This window comes from Leucoraja erinacea, chromosome 2 (assembly GCF_028641065.1).
Source record: "Leucoraja erinacea ecotype New England chromosome 2, Leri_hhj_1, whole genome shotgun sequence".
NCBI classification, from domain to species: Eukaryota; Metazoa; Chordata; class Chondrichthyes; order Rajiformes; family Rajidae; genus Leucoraja; species Leucoraja erinaceus.
The window spans coordinates 45,765,585-45,774,619 of record NC_073378.1 but is presented as its reverse complement, the minus strand read 5'-3'; positions in this window follow the sequence as shown (position 1 = coordinate 45,774,619).

The window sequence follows — 9,035 nt, the reverse complement described above, 5'->3', positions numbered from 1 at the left end:
AATTATTTCTTGATCACTGATTTTATTTGCATTTTTGTCTGTTTAAGAATACTGAACCACAACAACCTTTACTCCGTGACATTGACAACGGCATCAGTGCTACCTCCTGCACCCATACAGAACTCATGGACTTCATTAACTTCACCACCAATTTCCATCCTACACTCTAACTTGGACCATCTCCAACACCTCCCTCCCCTTTCTTGATCTCACAGTGTGCATCACAGGAGATCGACTATCGACTAACATCTATTACAAACCTATGGACTACCACAACTATCTTGACTACACTTCTTCCCACCCTGCTTCCTGCAAAGGCTCTATCCCCTACTCCAAATTCTTCCATCTATGCCACATCTGCGCCCAAGATGAGGTGTTTCATACCAGGACTTGAGAGATGTCCTCATTCTTTAGTGAACGGGGGTTCCCCTATCCCATCATAGATGAGTCCCTTACTCGTGTCTCCTTGGCACCCCACATCTCTGCCTTTGCACCCCCCCCCCCCCAATTCACAATAGCGACAGAGTCCCCCTAGTCCTTGCCTTTCACCCCATCAGCCATCGCATACAACACATAATCCTCCAACATTTTCACCACCTCCAACAGGATCCAAACACTAGTCACATCTTCCCATCTTCACCCCTTTTCGCATTCCACAGAGACCATTGCCTCTGTAATTCCCTGGTTAATATCCTTTCCCACCCAAACCACCCCCTCCCCAGGTACCTTCGCCTGCAACTGCAGGAGATGCAACACCTAGCCCTATACATCCTTGTTCGACTCTGTCCAGAAGAGCACAGAACACGATAGTCTTTAACATAAACATCCCCACACAGCGGTATCAAAGTTTCCCACTGTGAGAGAAAGCACCAAAGTTCAGTCCTCCTCTCTGTTGTCCTCTGTTGTTTGTCCTCCAGAGCCCTCCATAGTCGCCGCTACGGGCGGCCCGATGTTCAGGCCCACTCGCCGGGATGATGGAACTCCGACGTCGGAACAGGAGAACATCCTCAGCGGCTTGGACTTCCGAATCGGCCACTTCGTACCACAGTCCGCGGCTCCCGAAGTCCACAGGCCGAGCTGGGTGGAGATTCACGCAGGCGGCCCTTGGCAAAGGAGTCCCAGGATTCCGCGATGTTGGCCAGCGCCTGCCCTTTCTGTCCTAGGAATCCTACATTGTCAGAGTGAGGCTAAATGCAAATTGGAGGAACAGCATCTCATATTTCACTTGGGCAGCTTACAGCCCAGTGATATGAATATTGATTTCTCCGGCATTCACACGCTCTCTATGCCTCCCCCAACCAAGTTGCGCCGACTTCTCATTTTCATCTAAACCTAACAAACAACTAATAATGGCCTGCTTCCTTCATCATCGTTACTTTTTTGCATATCTTGTATTCATTGTTCTTTATCTCTCTACATCATCATCTATATCTCTCCCGAAACATCACCCATTCCTTCTCTCCTGAGATGCTGCCTGTCCCGCTGAGTTACTCCAGTTTTTTGTGTCTAATATAGTTACAGCAACTGGCATAGTTTATTAAATGCTAACATGTGTGACCCTTTGTCTCATTCTGCTATTCTGCCATGTATATATGCACTGCAAATAGCTCAATTGTAATCATGTATTATCTTCCTGCTAACTGGATAGCACGCAACAAAGCTTTTCATTGTACCTTGGTACACATGACAATAAACTAAACTGAACTGAATTGTGCCAGGGATGATCCCCATTGTAACTTCATAGCGAGAGGATTTGAATATAGGAGCATAAAGGTCCCACTGCAGTTGTACAGGGCCACTGGTATTATGTGCAGTTTAGGCTTCCTAATTCGAGGAAGGGCATTTTTGCTATTGAGGCAGTGCAGCTTAGGTTCACCAGGTGATGAAAGAATGGGTCGACTGGGCTTGTATTCACTGGAATTTAGAAGGAAGAGAGAGATCTTATAGAAACATATAAAATTCCTAAATGATTGGACAGGCTATATGCAGGAAAAATGTTCATGACGTTGGGGGAGTCCAGAACCAGTGGTCACAGTGTAAGAATCAGGGGTAGGCCATTTAGGAAAATCTTTTTTACCCTTGGAATTGTGAATCTGTGGAATTCTCTGCAGTAGAAGGCAGTGGAGCCCAATTCACTGGATGTTTTCAAGAGAGAGTTAGATTTAGCTCTTAGGGCTAATGGAATCAAGAGATATGGGGGAAAAGCAGGAACGGGTTCTGGATTTTCAATACCTTTTGTATCGGGAAACATTTCCTGATTTAAATCCCTTTGTGGTCTCTTATTCTGGGTTTCCCTGCACCTGATGTTTCTTTTTATCTACTAGTTTGCCTACCGTCACAATAGGTCCACGGAGGATGCAATCTCCTTTGCTCTCCACTCCCCACTGGACCACTTGGACAACAAAAACACTTGTGTCAGGCTGTTGTTTATATACAGCTCAGCGTTCAATACCATCATCCCCTCCAAGCTGGATATGAAACTCATGGAACTGGGTCTCTGCGCATCCCTCTGCAATTGGATCCTAGACTTATTCATCCACAGACCACAGTCTGTTTGAATTGGCAGAAACACTTCATCCTCAGTGATAATCAGTACGGGAGCACCTCAAGGCTGCGTGCTCAGCCCCCTGCTCTACTCACTCTATACTCATGACTGTGTAGGCGGACATAGTGCGAACGCCATTTTCAAGTTCGCTGATAACATCCTCATTGTGGGACGAATTACAGATGGTAATTAGTCAGAGTATAGAAGTGAGATCGTCCGACTGACCAAATGGTGCCAGCACAACAACCTGGCTCTCAATATCAGCAAAACCAAAGAACTGATTGTGGACTTTGGAAGAGGAAGGATTGGGGCACACAATCCAGGTTTCATCAATGGGACGATGGGGAGAGAGTCAAAAACCTCAAATTCATGTGCGTGCATATTTATGACAATCTTTCCTGGACCCAGCACACTGATGCAATTATAAAGAAAGCACATCAGCGCCTCTACTTCCTGAGAAGATTACGGAGATTCGGTATGTCAGAGAGGATTCTCTTGAACTACAGGTGTACAGGAGAGAGCATACTGACTGATTGCATTATGGTCTGGTTCGACAACTTGAACGTCCAGGAGCGGAAAAGACTGCAAAAAGTTGTAAACACTGCCCAGGCCATCACTGGCTCTGACCTCCCCACCATCGAAGAGATCTATCGCAGTCACTGCCTCAAAAAGGCCGCCAACATCCTCACAGACCCACACCATCCTGGCCACACACTCATCTCACCACTGCCATCGGGAAGAAGGTTCAGGAGCCTGAGAATTGTAACGTCCAGGTTCAGGAACAGCTTCTTCCCTGCAGCCATCAGGCTATTAAACACTACAACCTCATAAGCTATGAACTATACTAGACTATTATTATTATTATTATTGCACTGTTATTGTTTGTTCTTTTTTTCCCTCAGTTTTTGTTATATTATTTATTATGACATTCTGTTGAGCTGCAGCTAGTAAGAATGTCATTGTTCTATCTGGGACATATGACAATACAACACTCTTGACTCTTCTAATCCCTCAAGTATGCAATCACATTCAACCTTGAAACTTAAAGTTCCACAAATCAAATTAACGTCACCTGACTTAACAATGTATTCCTTGAAGCTCTGGTATTATTATTCTGCTGAATTTGGTTTAAGCAGCAAATTTTAAAATGTGCAGCCATTGCATCTTACTGTGTTCATATAGTCAGCAATGCCACCACGAGTTTAATTATTTTAGATAAATGAATGGAAATTTATGTTGCAGTATCCTCCACAAAACAACATATTGCTCGGAGGGATTGGGAATGCCATTGATTTTTCCAGACAGTGGTAGCTTGCTGGGAGTGAATTAACCATTCCTTCATGCTTTCAATATAAATGGAAAATATATTGGCTCAGGTTGCAGAGAATAGGTCATAAATAGTCTTATTGAAGCTAAAGGCTTCAGTTCAAGGGACTGAACGGTACATTTTATCCAAAAATTCTTTGGCCAAAATTTAATAAAGGAATGTATTGACGCCTTCCAAAAAAGATGAATAATCATGAAATAAAGTAATAGGATATGTAATTTTAAATGTTTGTGGTGCAATATTCCATTACAGAATATCAACATTAATGTATTGATTGAAAAGAAAGTGCTGTGAAATATATACAAATGCGTTCTGATATCCCCGAGGAATATTTACTAAAATATTCATTCTGGTCATGCTGCAAGTCTCTGAGACAAATCCCAAGCATTTTGCAACATTCATTAGTACAATCGTTGAACTGTTACACGGCCACATCCTATGATACATGCAGCTACGCACTCACAAGGGATGGGATCAAAAGAATAAAAGGATTGGGTGGAGTGATTATTCATTGAGATACGTGGAGGAACGGAAGGAGCTGGGTGCAGCAGTCTTTATACTGTGGCCAAGAAGGGAACTAAACATAAATCCATTTGATTCCTGCATGGATGCCTCCTATAGAAATTAACAACAATCTTCATTATTTTTACTTGTTCATTGTACTTTTTTGCATATCTTTTATTCATTGTTCTTTATCTCTCTATATCATTGTCTATATCTTTCGTTTCCCTTATCCCTAACCAGTCAGAAGAAGGGTCTTGACCCGAAACGTCACCCATTCATTCTCTCCAGAGATGCTGCCTGACCCTCTTACTCCAGCATTTTGTGTCTATCTTCGGTTTAAACCAGCATCTGCAATTCCTTCCTACACAATCTTCATTACAACATCATTTTTGCTGGTTTCCTTTACAACCATCTCCTGAGTAAATGTGTTATTAAGTGTTAGAAGAAGCATAAAATAAATGAAAACATCCCTATTGCTGACGTGTTCATGGACATTGTACGTTACCGGCATTTCTTAGCCATTAGTAATACTAAATTACAAAGATAAAGTAACCAACCTACACAAGGAAAGGTTTCACTGTCATAAATACTGAACAAGGATTAATAAGGGTATGGTGGTATCTGTAGGATTTTTATATAAATCGATGTTGACACAAGTTAAGGTACGAAATATCTTATCTAGTAATGAGTTACATTTTAACATGGTTAAACAATCATTAAGGGCAACCATAAGGGCATGGGTTTAAAGTAATCAATAGAAAAGTTAGAAAGATCTGTGAGTCAGGAACTCAGCCTGAAATCTTTTTTACAAAAGGCCCAAAATTGGCCTGAAAAGGCAACAAGGTCACAGACTGGGAACTGCTAAGAACTCAGCAAAGGAGGCCCAAGGAGTACCTCATTGCGGCCTTTGCACTTTCTTTTACATGCACTCTACCAGTACTGTACCATGGGGGGCGCCGTCCTGTATGGTATGGCTGCCCAGCCGGCAGCTGTCCGTGTTTTCACCTCTTTTTTTTTATTTTTAGTGAGTTAAAGTGTTTTGTTTCCGGAGCTCTAGTCTTTTTTATGTGGGGGGGTGGGGAGGGGGAAACTGCCTTTCAGGGTCCCTACCTGGTCGGAGAGGCAGCTTTTCTCCGGGCAGCAACTTCGACCCGTCCTCGCGGCCTACCAGCGGGCCTGGAGTGGCGTTTCCTGTTGGGACCGGCCAGAACCTCGGCTTCGGCGGCGGCACAGCGCTGGAGCGCTATCGAGGAGCGGGCGATGCCTTGCCCGGGTCGCCGCGCTGGAGCTCCGGAATCCGCCGATTGGAACATCGTGGAGCTGCGGTCTGTGGTGCGGCCAGCTGCGGGCGGCGGTGCTGAACTTTAACATCGGGAGCCTGGGATCTCTCGCCGAGATCGCCAGTGGTGGAGCTCCATCTGGCGCAGCCTGTCGGCTTCGGAAGCCGCGGTCTCAAGTAAGGAAGCGGCCGTTCCAGGTATCCCAAGCCGCTGAGAGGATTCTCCCGACGCCAGAGCACCATCATCCGGCAAGAAGGGCCTGGAACATTGGGCCTCCGTAAAGGCGACTGCGGATGCCAAAATAGGCCCGACTATGGGTGGGGACGGGGATGGGGATGGGGACTGGACATTGTGCCTTCCCTCATAATGGGAACCATTGTGGGGGGATGTTTTTTATGTTTAAATTTCTTTATTATTGATATGTCTGTATTCTTTTTTTATGTGCTGCAATGGCAATAAGCATTTCACTACACCAATTGGTGTATGTGACTAATAAAGAACCTTTGAACCAGTAGCTGTAACACTCGTTTTCCTTTCTCTTTTTGCATTACCTGTTGTATTTGCTTATAATTTCATGCAAAAAAAAACAATGTCTCTATACCAATTCAATAATTGAATAAATGGTTTTGTTCTGTTTTCACAATGGAGAGCATAAATAACCACCCAGTGAGTGGGAGGAACTGAAGAAAATAAATGGGAGACCATTTAAAACGAAGATGAGAAAAAACCTTTCGACCCAGGGAGTTGTGAATTTGTGGAATTCTGTGCCACAGTAGGTAGTGGAGGCCAATTCACTGGATGAATTTAAAAAAGTGTTAGATAGAGCTCTAGGGGCTAGCGGAATCAAGGGATATGAGGAGATGGCAGGCACGCTGATTGTAGATGATCAGCCATGGTCGTTTTGGCCTTTATAACAAGAGGAGTTGAGCATAGGTGCAAAGAGGTCCTTCTGCAGTTGTATAGGGCCTTAGTGAGACCACACCTGGAGTATTGTGTGCAGTTTTGGTCCCCTAATTTGAGGAAGGACATTCTTGCTATTGAAGGAGTGCAGCGTAGGTTTACAAAGTTAATTCCCGGGATGGCGGGACAGTCATATGCTGAGAGAATGGAGCAGCTGGGCTTGTACACTTTGGAGTTTAGAAGGATGAGAGTGGATCTTATTGAAACATATAAGATTGTTAAGGGTTTGGACACGCTAGAGGCAGGAAACATGTTCCCGATGTTGGGGGAGTCCAGAACGAGGGGCCACAGTTTAAGAATAAGGGGTAAGCCATTTAGAATGGAGATGAGGAAACACTTTTTCTCATAGAGAGTTGTGAGTCTGTGGAATTTGCTGCCTCAGAGGGTGGTGGAGGCTGGTTCTCTGGATACTTTCAAGAGAGAGCTAGATAGGGCTCTTAAAGATAGCGGATCCAAGGGATATGGGGAGAAGGCAGGAACGGGGTATTGATTGGGGATGATCAGCCATGATCATGTTGAATGGTGGTGCTGGCTCGAAGGGCCGAATGGCCTAGTCAAGTCAAGTCAAGTCAAGTCAATTTTATTTCTATAGCACATTTAAAAACAACTCTCATTGACCAAAGTGCTTTACATTAGTGCAGGTACTCACGTGCTACAAACCGTGGTACATAGATCAACAATACATACATAAATACATACATACAGCGCTCCCTCAGAGGACCTCAAGAAAGGCTTGAGAGTAGAAATAAGTTTTAAGTCTAGACTTAAAAGAGTCGATGGAGGGGGCAGTTCTGATGGGAAGAGGGATGCTGTTCCATAGTCCAGGTGCTGCAACTGCAAAAGCGCGGTCGCCCCTGAGCTTATGCCTAGACCGCGGGATGGTCACTGACCCCAAGTCGGCCGATCTGAGGGACCTGGAGGTGGTGTGGTGGGTAAGCAGACTTTTGATGTAGGTGCGGGCAAGCCCATTGAGGGCTTTGTAAACAAAGAAAAGGGGCTTGAAATTGATTCGGAACCGCACTGGGATCCAGTGGAGAGAGGCCGGGATTGGGGTGATGTGGTCCCTTTCTCGGGTGCCCGTCAGGAGTCTCGCTGCGGCGTTTTGGACCAATTGCAGGTGGGACAGGGAATGATTGGCTGATGCCAGTGTGAAGGGAGTTGCAGTAATCAAGGCGGGAGGAGATAAATGAGTGGATGATCTTTTCGAGGTCATCAAATTGGAGGAAAGGTTTTATTTTAGCTATCGTCCGAAGCTAGCTTTTACCACGGCATTGACTTGTTTGTTTGTCAAATATCACGCCAAGGTTTTTGACGTGAGGTTTGAGTAATGGGGTAAGGCTTCGAAGGCTGCCTGCTATCGTTTTGATGGAGTCTGAGGGGCCGAGAAGGATGACCACAGACTTACTCTCGTTTAGTTGGAGGAAGTTCTGGGCCATCCAACACTTTATATCCTTGAGGCAGTGGATAAGGCTGAGTAGATTTGATCGGTTGTTGGGTTTCATGGGGAGATAGAGTTGTGTTTCGTCTGCATAGCAGTGGAAGGAAATGCTGTTCCTTTGAATGACTTGGTGAAAGGGTAGCATATACCGGGAGAAGAGAATGGGGCCTAGGATGGAGCCTCGTGGAACCCCGCAGCAAAGGCTAGCTGGTGAGGAGAAAGAGTTACCTATGTTTGTAGAGAAACTTCTATCTTTGAGGTAGGAGACGAACCAGCTCAGGGCAGTGCCATCAATACCAACCCCATACCGGAGACGGTAAATTATTCCTGCACCTATTGTCTATTGTCCATTATCTATCGAAGGTTGGTGCAAGCTCGAAGGGCCAAATGGGCTCCTCCTGCACCTATTTTCTATATTTCTATGTAAAATCAATATTATTGGGGAAATTATTGTATTGTATTGTATTGTTGTATAGTATATCTTTATTGTCATTTTCCTGAGTACTCACGTACCCAGAGGAAACAAAAAAACGTTGCTCAACCAGTGTCCATTCAGTGTGCAGTACAAATAAATAGAAATAAAAATACATATATCATGAACAAATTAACTCTACTCTCTACTAAACATCAACAGGCGTTCCGATCGGCAGCGGCACGACAGTGGCTCTGCTGCAGTGTGTCCAGGTTGATGGTTGTAAAACTGAGTCTTTATCTAAATATGTAAGGAAATGGCCTTAAAATATGGTTGCACTAGTAATTATTTTTCAGCATCCTTTGAGCTCTGGACTAGTTCCCACAAATTGAGTAACAGCTGTTGTATAAAAAGAGGGGGGGAAAGGAGCAGTTACATTGAGCAGTTACGTTGACACTGATAGTAGAGTGATTACTAGAGTGTTAAGAAAGATTTAATAGCCGAGCATTTGGAAAACAGTGCTGGGTCAGTCAAATGTCTATATGAATTTACAAAGAGAAATCATGATT